The sequence below is a fragment of the Amphiura filiformis genome, chromosome 3 (genome assembly GCF_039555335.1).
Source record: "Amphiura filiformis chromosome 3, Afil_fr2py, whole genome shotgun sequence".
NCBI lineage: Eukaryota > Metazoa > Echinodermata > Ophiuroidea > Amphilepidida > Amphiuridae > Amphiura > Amphiura filiformis.
The window spans coordinates 45,081,207-45,089,638 of NC_092630.1; the positions used below are offsets into that span (position 1 = coordinate 45,081,207).

General features: G+C 37.9%; 1 non-coding gene across 1 annotated transcript; it reads right to left on the minus strand.

The window, feature by feature from the left end:
* Window positions 1-270: 270 nt before the first annotated feature.
* Window positions 271-342, minus strand: Trnap-cgg (transfer RNA proline (anticodon CGG)). Its single transcript has one exon. It is a non-coding gene; the product is annotated as a tRNA-Pro (tRNA).
* Window positions 343-8,432: the final 8,090 nt, after the last annotated feature.

The window sequence follows — 8,432 nt, forward strand, 5'->3', positions numbered from 1 at the left end:
AAGTAGCGGTGCTTTTCCTAACGCAACAACAAAAAGCGCTCTACCTCATTGGCTAATCGCAATCGCTCAATGATGAAGTGTATTATTATTCAGCTCTCGGTGTTATGATTGCTGACAAGATATGCTCCTCCTTTTAATCTCTTGATTTTTGGTTTCTGAACGAAAGAGAAACTAAAACTGAGAACTTGAAACGAGGGAATACCATTGTCAAGCCATGGTCAAGCTATCGCGTGACTTTAATTGGCAAAAATTATTATAAAAGTAAAACATGGGCTCGTCCGGGAGTTGAACCCGGGGCCTCTCGCACCCGAAGCGAGAATCATACCACTAGACCAACGAGCCGGTTGGATGACTGATGCGATATTCCTGCAATTAAACATTATTTGCAATATTAATACCATAAACAGGACCATCAATACCACCTGTATACTCATGATAATTGCAGAAACCATGACGACTGTAATTTGCTGGGAAAAATGACTTGATCGTGACAAAGATGAAAAGCTTCTTTTAGCATCAAAATATGCCTACGATATCGCAGAAAAGTTTTGGGTAAAAACAAAATCGATTTTAGGAAATGTTACTAATTTTGATCAAAAACGATAACAGGATCAGGAATAATTCAAAGGTGAGTGGTTAGATTTATTCGTATTGTGGTTTGTTATTACCTTACATTAAGACCTACAATTAAAACAACCTGTTTCCATTTTCTAAGTCATATTGGTCCAGCGGTTTTGATATGAGAAGCAAAAACGTTGTTAAAACGTGTATAACCAGGGTATAACAATGCATTCTGATACATACTTCTGTGGTTGCCACTTTTTACCACTATTTGTTCCCCAGTTTTGTTCAAACCGCCTGAACAAAACAAATCTCGGTCGTTAAATTTTACAGGGTAATGAGAACCCAATACCAAAATCTCAGTTTTGATGAGGAACAATGGGGATGAGGCTGTTGATGTGGTCACACACGTTTGATAAATTAATTTGCTAATGTGCATCTAACTGCAATGGTTACAATGTAGTGGCACTGTTTGACAAAGAATTTTACACATACTATAATATCTTAAAATAAGAATAACATCTTCAAGCAATACAATACATTAAGAAAGTTGGTTTTATAAAAGCTCATTACTTCGCAACATGTTCCAGTGACATAAATTGTGGCTGTAAGGTTATTTGTATCTTTGATCACTTTGATATTTACCTTACCTTATATTGATCGTTGTCGCGGGTATTTATCTTACTATTCTGCTGCATCCTATTTGAGCTCTCCTGTGTGATTTTATGATATTGTGGTTTTAAAATTGATGCATACCCTCTGGTCCGAGATTTCATATGGATTTTTTTCCCAAAACACCAACAAAAATTAGGTCTTTTTGGGAAAAAAATCCATATCTTCAATATGAAAGGTCAAAATTTTCAATTGACCGTCGGCTTTTCCTCCCTGCTACATACACTTTAAGAATATATCATTAGATTTATAAAGTTTACTTCGAGTACTGTTATATATCAAAAATGTGAAAAATATCAAATTTTCATAATTTGTCATAAAATTTGTATTATATCGTGAATTAAAACAAAATGAAAATTATTTGATATCAGAAAGACATTCTTCGTATTCAGAATGCAATTCGATATGTCTGATGTGCTCTCATGTCCCACAAAAATACTGTCGAAACGCTCAAAACGCTCATTTCAGATCCCTTAAGACAACATATTTAGGGCCCAACTCATACAGACAACTGAACTCGGGATCTTATTTCAAGGACCGAGTACTACTTGTATGAAGACTCGAAGAATCCATAACATCAAAATAACGTCTTCTGCTTAGATAAATGATCTGTCGCTAGTGTGCCTTCAGATGCCAACTCTGATTTTCTTATCAGTGATTACGATAACAATTTTGCTGATCATGCTCCACTGGTTCAATCGAACTGTTGTTCTTCACCATCATATGCACCATCGTCATTCATATGCTGTAAACGTCATCGCCAATTTTCTAGACTGGAGTCACAGTAGACAAGAAATCCTTCAAAGAACAGTGTGAGAAATACAATACTCTCCTTGCAGATTATCACCACAGCGGCTTTCGCCATATATAAATTCGCCCAGTCCCATTTCCCAAATATGAAATTAAAAAAAAACAAGCGAATTTCAGTTTGGCAGAGGTGGGCCTGGAACCCACACCGACAGAATACCCAAGTCCAGCGCGCTAATCCATTGGACCGTGTACATGAGTTGTTGGTAGCCAGATCGAATTTTAAACATAGGCTATAGGCAACTCCAACATTTCTCGGGTATAGAATAGAAATACAATAATACGTGTATTGTACATAATATCGACTTTGACTGCATCGAGCATGGTATATCGGTCCGTATGTATAGGGAGTCTGCCATTTTCTTCAAGGCCTGTAGTCCCCGGGGTATAGACGTTGGGATTAGATTACCATAAAAACGATACAGTAATCTTTATCGGGGTTCTATGTAAAAATTACATAGATTTTTCATCATTTTTTGAGGTTTATTTTCACTAAATTCAAAAAATATTTTGACGTATAAAAAATTGAAATAAAATTCTCCCTCCTAAACAACACCAACTCTACCACAATTGGGTATCACGAATCTTTCTACATGTTGTGCAGTTAATGTTCATATATTCCTTTATACATAGGATGCTTCAGTTTTTACACACAATATTTCAGCGAAAACCCGCCCACTCGGCTATTTTATAAAGATATAAATCAGACTTTCCTAGAAAATGTAATAATTAGCATTAAAACCAAGTTGTTTTTACGCATTTTAAAAACACTTTGGCCCGATGGCGAAAGCCACTGTGGATTATCACAGTAACCAGATTGCTGAATGCGATCAACGATCTTTCGATTAGTCAACTCAGACTATCATATCCCATGAGTAATGATGTTCTGAAAGCCATCAAATCAGCATCAAGTCATGGTCACTGCCATGGACCCACTTAGTGTGCCTCCCCGCCATCACCAGAATGATCAATTCCTCCTTGTCTTGTGTTTTCCATACTTGGTGTTTTCCATGCTCTCAAGCAAACATCCCGCTACTGACACAACTAGCCTTGTAATGTCAGGATCATCGCTAGAGGGGGTTTTGGAGATGAGACATTCCCAATTCTTGATTTTGTCCGGAAAAATTGACTGTTTTCTTTTATATCCATTTGATTGTCGGCAAATTTCAAAATTCATATAAAAAATGTGTTACCAAATTGTGCTGTTTTGTTATATTGTTAATGTAAAAGTAGTCACTAATGAAAAATAATTTTGAGGAATAATTTTCACCCTACCCTCCCACCCCCAGTTTTAGATTCTTGAGCGCCGTCCTGGCTAAAAGTTATTTGGGTCTACAATTCACAATTTTATTACATGTACGGAAACAAATATTTCCGTCGGCAAAATATGCAGTACACCACCGTGACCACCCCCTCCAAATCCGATTGGTCTAAAGACGCTCCTGAGCTTGACTAGTAGACTTGCAACCTATTTAAATTAATACCAACATTCTCATGCTTTTTATTTCCTGGAAAAACTATAATCAAGATGGCTAAGCCCCGTGGCCCGGGCCCCGTGGTTATTCTCATCAAAGTCCTTGCATAGTTTTGACAATCCTTCAATTTATTGTCTTTTCAATATTGGATCTGGAAATCAATCAATTAATTAATTGATTAATTAATTAATTAATTAATTAAACAAAACAAAACTGCGAAACCTGAAGGGTAGTACATGTATTTTTTCTACAACCTCTTCATCCAATGGCGAGGGGGGGGGGGGATTCGGAAGATTGAATAATTGTATCAGCAAAGAAATTTGAATTCAGAATCATATATACTTTGGCTGTTATGTTTATCTTTGTACTTAAACATTACAACCAAATTACACCGGACTTTGATTGGTAATGTAATGTTAAACAAAAAAAAGAAAAAATCAATTAACAAGACGAGCTTTATTTCAATTTTAACCTGAATGTCCACAACTCACGACAGTGATTGTGTTTACTTACTATTGCCAATTAACCAGTACTATCATAACCAAAAGAGATAACCTTTGTGTTACATAACCATGATAACATGATGCATATATATTAATTCAAGTGGTCAACCGTTGCAATTATAGTGACCTTCAATAGGTAATTCACATGTGGGTGGCACTAGGTTTGAGGTTCTTAAAAACCAACGAAGCTGTGGGGAAGCTTTATAATTTGGCGACGTATATTGGACGTGACGTTAGGAGTTTCTCAACAAGCTTCAGAATGACTAGTACCGGCGGACCACGTACTGAACTTCCTAATGGGCAGAAAATACCTATTCTAGGACTAGGAACTTGGAAGGCAAGTGATAGCTCATTAATTATTAACTATAATGGACCGAGAGAACTAACTGTATCTAAAATACAGGTCTACATTAACTATGATCTTACATTATATATCGTGTTGTATTTCAGCTAGGGTGCCATAGAAAACCCGGGTATTCTATTCATGACTTCAGTGACACGACCTCGATGATCATCATTTCTATTCACCATGTCCATTGAAGTGAGGAAGAAATGAATAACACAATAGAAACTAGACATTGTTCTCGCAATCAGTCAACCGATTCCAGTAAAATTAAGATTATAAGATGCAGAATAAGATGGACTACACGCTGATGTTTGGATTTTTGGATTATGATGTCTAATTCTCGACTTATGGCCAAATTCATTCGCCCGGTTTTTTTTGGGACACCCCGAATGAGGCATTTGGTTAAAATGCTATAGTTGATAGCTGAATCAATTTCTTTTCTTCCCACAACTACAAAATCACTGGCGTGTGACCATTAATAAGCAGTTGCGCGAAGTCAATTAAAATCAAATCAACATGAATATCACATGTTCACTACCACTTTCTTTATAGTAATTGACAGTCTTAGTCTTCTATGTGGCCACCAGAACATGGCCACCATTCCTCTGCATGCAGATATCAACTCTCCTCAACATGGCATTCGCACCACGTCTATGAGAGGTATGTTCTGTCTGGATGTCAACTTGGTGAATTTCCATAACCTGACCAACTTTTCTGACCATCTTTTTTGACCATTTATTTTGTTGTTTTCTTATCTTTACAATTTGCACAATAATGTTGTACCATGGATGTTAAGTGACATAAAATTGAAATAATGAAGTCAAACTTGTTTTATTTTTCACAGGGCAGTATTTAAACTTCTCAGTTTAGAGAGGAGTTCTATTGGTATTGTGTAAAATGCTTGTGTAGTCTTGGGCAATTACCATGGCTTAATAATCAAGTAAACACAATTACCACTTCACAAGTTCATAGGTCTGCACTCATGGCATTTGAACCACTCAACAGAAATAATACCTGCCCTGGCATTAGGGGTGCAACATGAATGTGGATGGGTTAATTATTCATTTCTCAGACAAACAGAAAGTCTGATCAGGGAAGTGCCACAGGTTAGTGACACCCCAAGGTGGCACTTATACCTGGTCTAAAGATTGAAGCATGAAAATGGTTAAGCACCAAGCAGGGCAGCACTGAGGGGAACACTCCCACGAAATATGAAGTCAGGGCAATTGGATGTGTGTGCTAAATATCATTTTGTTTGCTTTTAATAATTTCATTGAAGTGTTTGCTATAACATTCATGTACCCTTAAATCATTCGTGTCTATTAACAGGTCCCAGGGCAAAGCTTGTAAATTATCGCCCAGCACTCATTCTTTTTATGGTGTATTTACTCCGTCAATTCTTGCTGTAGGACATCAATGACGGATCGCCATATCCGCCTGTCCTGCATGCTGGTCTCAATTTCTGTTACTGTATATCATGTGTCTTCTTAAAGCAGGTCCACAAAGGTCTTCCTTAGACGTCCTTCTTTTTCCTTGTGTGGGTTTCCAAGTAACCAGATCAGATGCAATCCTCCCTTTGGCTCTATTGGTCATATGCATTTTCCAGCTCACATTTAGTGCTGATCGTAACATTCTTGGTGATGGTCCAGGTTTCACAGCCATACAGCAGACCGCTTTTTATAGTGGCTTGGAACATGTGCATTTGAGGTATCTGGGTAAGGTAGATACCCAAATGTTATTGAGCTTATTACAAGCTTTCCACCATGTCATTGCCTTTCTTACCTTGATGTCTTGCTCAGTATTCCTAACCCACGACCCCAAGTACTTGAAGTGTTTAACGTCTTCCAGTAACCTGCCATCCTCGGTTTAGATTTCAACCTCTGTTGAATGGTTGTACACTATGAATTGTGTTTTCTTCGCATTCATGATTGTGTAAACCCACGCCAAGTGCAGCATTTTGTTTGGTTGGCAGTATCAGACAGTAGCGCAATGTCGTCAAGATCAGTTATTTTCAGAGGACCAACACGTCGACGTCTAGGTTTTATTGTGAAGCCTAATCGCTCCTCCATGTCGTCTATTGCAGATCTGAGGCAACAGTCTAGGATGATGATTAACAGATATGGTGCCAGCGTATATTACTTTGTAGCACAACTGCTAAAACTTCAAATTCATCTGTGCCATCTGGGGTGATCACGTTAGCACACCCTGGTAGGTGTCTTCAGTTGCATTCACGATGATATCTGGGATGCCAAAAGCTTTCATGATTGTCATCATTTTGCCTCTGTGACCTGTATCAAAAGCCGTTTTGAAATCGATAAACGTACCACTGCAGAGAGGTTCTTTTCTTCAATGATTATTCTCAAAGCAAGAATCTGCTCAGTGGTGGATTTCTTTTCTCTAAAGCCACATTGATTCTGTCTGAGCTTATCATCAAGTTGTGGTCTGACCCTATTCAATACAATCCTATTAAATGTTTTGGCAACTATTGAGCTTAGGCTGATTCCCCTGCAGTTGACTGTTAGGCTGAAATCGCCGCTCTTTTAAGACCGGCGGATGAGGTTCAAGATGGACCACTGGTTAGGTTTCTGTTGGTTTAGTAGTACTTGATTGCAAATATCAAGTATGATTATGTCAATATTACATCTCTTGATCACCTCTGGTGGAATACCATCTTCTCCATAATGCCTGCCTTCCTTAATTGCCATCTTTGCTTTCTGGTATTCCTCCATGTCAAAGGCACCTGTTCTGATGGATATTCTCGCCTTCCTTTGTAACTTTGTGGATTCCCTAGTAGGTTCTTGAAATGGTCATGTCATTTCTTCAGTCTTTCTCCTTTAGTGTCATCCTTTAATCTTCCACTCCTTGCCTTTTTCCTTCCACTAACACAATTGATGATACTTCATGCTCATATATGTCTGTAGTTCAGGTTGGCCTCTTCATATTCCTTCAACATGTTCTCTGTGAACTTCCTGTTTGCCTTTTCATATGCCTGGTGTATAAGTTCCTCCTTGCCCTGCTCAAATTCTAAATGAGTATCTTTGGTATTCTCTTTGACGTGTCTCTTGTTGTTGACTTCTGTTAAGTGCTGTCTTGCTCTTTCTACTCTTGAGTCAAAGCAAAATACTTTTTGTTGTTTCTTTGGTAGTTTTACTCTTTCAGCAGCCTCCTTGTTGGCCTGGATCAGGAATTATAAAATTATTAAAAATTATATGTTTGTGTTTATCAATTAGCTTATCTATTGAGGAGATGCACAATAAAACATGACAAGTAAGTTTTGAGTGGAATTTATTTTTGGAATAAAAAGTTTTCCCAATGGCTATTTTAACAATTCCTATCTTTATAGAAAGGAACCACATATTCCCCACCCCGGGCTACCAAACTCCAAACCAAGGTAGTCTCTAAACACGAATCTGTACCTGACAAACCAAGGCCAACCCCTCTACCTACAGCTACTATGACTGCTTCTTCATCAACTACCGCTTCATCATCAACAATAGATACTGTGGCTTCATATGTTTTATCATCCAAACCCCAACAATGTAAGGCACAACAACTCATTGGTCATATAGCGATATTGGTGCCCGGGTAGTGGTGCCCCGTAAGATAACGACGGTTGTTTCTATCGTACCACGAACATTTGCAGAGTGCTTTTGGCCGGGGCTTTTGGTTTCGACAAAATTATGAATTGGGGGTGTGTGGGGCGTCAGATCCCCCATACCCCCTCTAGAGGCGGCCTGGGTGAATCACCCTGTAGAAAATGCCTGGTTGGGTGAATTAAATTGTAAATGAAGGTGACTTATTACATATCTCCTACCAATTTATGTATTAAAGTTTATTTGTACATCAGATTGCGGAGGTATTTTGAATTATACGGTACCTAGGTATTTGTTTCAAATTTTAAAATATATCCGCTATCGCGGGAAAAAATCTGGAAATCTGAAAAAGATATTAATATGCCTACACATTTTCACCATATCACCAAAAAACACAGATTTAATCTTGTTTTTATTTAAAAAATCGGGTTTTATTTTAATTCAGTCCAAACCTGGCCAAGTCAAGGATGCAGTT